The following is a 3074-nucleotide window of genomic DNA, read 5'->3' as shown; positions in this document are numbered from 1 at the left end:
TAAGTAAAACTCATTCATACACTATGTACTACACTGTGCGTTTCTTAAATTCTAAGTTTTTCAGTGCAACTCACTCATATACTATGTACTACACTGTGCGTTTCTTATATTCTAAGTTTTTCAGTGCAACTCACTCATATACTATGTACTACACTGTGCGTTTCTTATATTCTAAGTTTTTCAGTGCAACTCACTCATATACTATGTACTACACTGTGCGTTTCTTATATTCTAAGTTTTTCAGTGCAACTCACTCATATACTATGTACTACACTGTGAGTTTCTTATATTCTAAGTTTTTCAGTGCAACTCACTCATATACTATGTACTACACTATGCGTTTCTTATATTCTAAGTTTTTCAGTTTAACTCACTCATATACTATGTACTACACTGTGCGTTTCTTATATTCTAAGTTTTTCAGTGCAACTCACTCATATACTATGTACTACACTGTGCGTTTCTTATATTCTAAGTTTTTCAGTGCAACTCACTCATATACTATGTACTACACTGTGCGTTTCTTATATTCTAAGTTTTTCAGTGCAACTCACTCATATACTATGTACTACACTGTGCGTTTCTTATATTCTAAGTTTTTCAGTGCAACTCACTCATATACTATGTACTACACTGTGCGTTTCTTATATTCTAAGTTTTTCAGTGCAACTCACTCATATACTATGTACTACACTGTGCGTTTCTTATATTCTAAGTTTTTCAGTGCAACTCACTCATATACTATGTGCTACACTGTGCATTTCGTGTAATGCGGGTTTTTCAGTAAATTCTAAGTTTTTCAGTGCAACTCACTCATATACTATGTACTACACTGTGCGTTTCTTATATTCTAAGTTTTTCAGTGCAACTCACTCATATACTATGTACTACACTGTGCATTTCGTTAATGTGGGTTTTTCAGTAAATTCTAAGTTTTTCAGTGCAACTCACTCATATACTATGTACTACACTGTGCATTTCGTGTAATGCGGGTTTTTCAGTAAATTCTAAGTTTTTAAGTAAAACTCATTCATACACTATGTACTACACTGTGCGTTTCTTAAATTCTAAGTTTTTCAGTGCAACTCACTCATATACTATGTACTACACTGTGCGTTTCTTATATTCTAAGTTTTTCAGTGCAACTCACTCATATACTATGTACTACACTGTGCTTTTCTTATATTCTAAGTTTTTCAGTGCAACTCACTCATATACTATGTACTACACTGTGCATTTCTTATATTCTAAGTTTTTGAGTGCAACTCTCTCATATACTATGTACTATACTGTGCTTTTCTTATATTCTAAGTTTTTCAGTGCAACTCACTCATATACTATGTACTACACTGTGCGTTTCTTAAATTCTAAGTTTTTCAGTGCAACTCACTCATATACTATGTACTACACTGTGCGTTTCTTATATTCTAAGTTTTTCAGTGCAACTCACTCATATACTATGTACTACACTGTGCGTTTCTTATATTCTAAGTTTTTCAGTGCAACTCACTCATATACTATGTACTACACTATGCGTTTCTTATATTCTAAGTTTTTCAGTTTAACTCACTCATATACTATGTACTACACTGTGCGTTTCTTATATTCTAAGTTTTTCAGTGCAACTCACTCATATACTATGTACTACACTGTGCGTTTCTTATATTCTAAGTTTTTCAGTGCAACTCACTCATATACTATGTACTACACTGTGCGTTTCTTATATTCTAAGTTTTTCAGTGCAACTCACTCATATACTATGTACTACACTGTGCGTTTCTTATATTCTAAGTTTTTCAGTGCAACTCACTCATATACTATGTACTACACTGTGCGTTTCTTATATTCTAAGTTTTTCAGTGCAACTCACTCATATACTATGTACTACACTGTGCGTTTCTTATATTCTAAGTTTTTCAGTGCAACTCACTCATATACTATGTGCTACACTGTGCATTTCGTGTAATGCGGGTTTTTCAGTAAATTCTAAGTTTTTCAGTGCAACTCACTCATATACTATGTACTACACTGTGCGTTTCTTATATTCTAAGTTCTTCAGTGCAACTCACTCATATACTATGTACTACGCTGTGCGTTTCTTATATTCTAAGTTTTTCAGTGCAACTCACTCATATACTATGTACTACACTGTGCGTTTCTTATATTCTAAGTTTTTCAGTGCAAGTCGCTCATATACTATGTACTACACTGTGCGTTTCTTATATTCTAAGTTTTTCAGTGCAACTCACTCATATACTATGTACTACACTGTGCGTTTCTTAAATTCTAAGTTTTTCAGTGCAACTCACTCATATACTATGTACTACACTGTGCGTTTCTTATATTCTAAGTTTTTCAGTGCAACTCACTCATATACTATGTACTACACTGTGCGTTTCTTATATTCTAAGTTTTTCAGTGCAACTCACTCATATACTATGTACTACACTGTGCGTTTCTTATATTCTAAGTTTTTCAGTGCAACTCACTCATATACTATGTACTACACTGTGCGTTTCTTATATTCTAAGTTTTTCAGTGCAACTCACTCATATACTATGTGCTACACTGTGCATTTCGTGTAATGCGGGTTTTTCAGTAAATTCTAAGTTTTTCAGTGCAACTCACTCATATACTATGTACTACACTGTGCGTTTCTTATATTCTAAGTTCTTCAGTGCAACTCACTCATATACTATGTACTACGCTGTGCGTTTCTTATATTCTAAGTTTTTCAGTGCAACTCACTCATATACTATGTACTACACTGTGCGTTTCTTATATTCTAAGTTCTTCAGTGCAACTCACTCATATACTATGTACTACACTGTGCGTTTCTTATATTCTAAGTTTTTCAGTGCAAGTCGCTCATATACTATGTACTACACTGTGCGTTTCTTATATTCTAAGTTTTTCAGTGCAACTCACTCATATACTATGTACTACACTGTGCGTTTCTTATATTCTAAGTTTTTCAGTGCAACTCACTCATATACTATGTGCTACACTGTGCATTTCGTGTAATGCGGGTTTTTCAGTAAATTCTAAGTTTTTCAGTGCAACTCACTCATATA

The sequence above is a fragment of the Mus caroli genome, unplaced genomic scaffold (assembly GCF_978045245.1).
Source record: "Mus caroli unplaced genomic scaffold, Mus_caroli_1 scaffold_25, whole genome shotgun sequence".
Classification (NCBI taxonomy): domain Eukaryota; kingdom Metazoa; phylum Chordata; class Mammalia; order Rodentia; family Muridae; genus Mus; species Mus caroli.
This window is presented reverse-complemented; position numbering follows the sequence as displayed.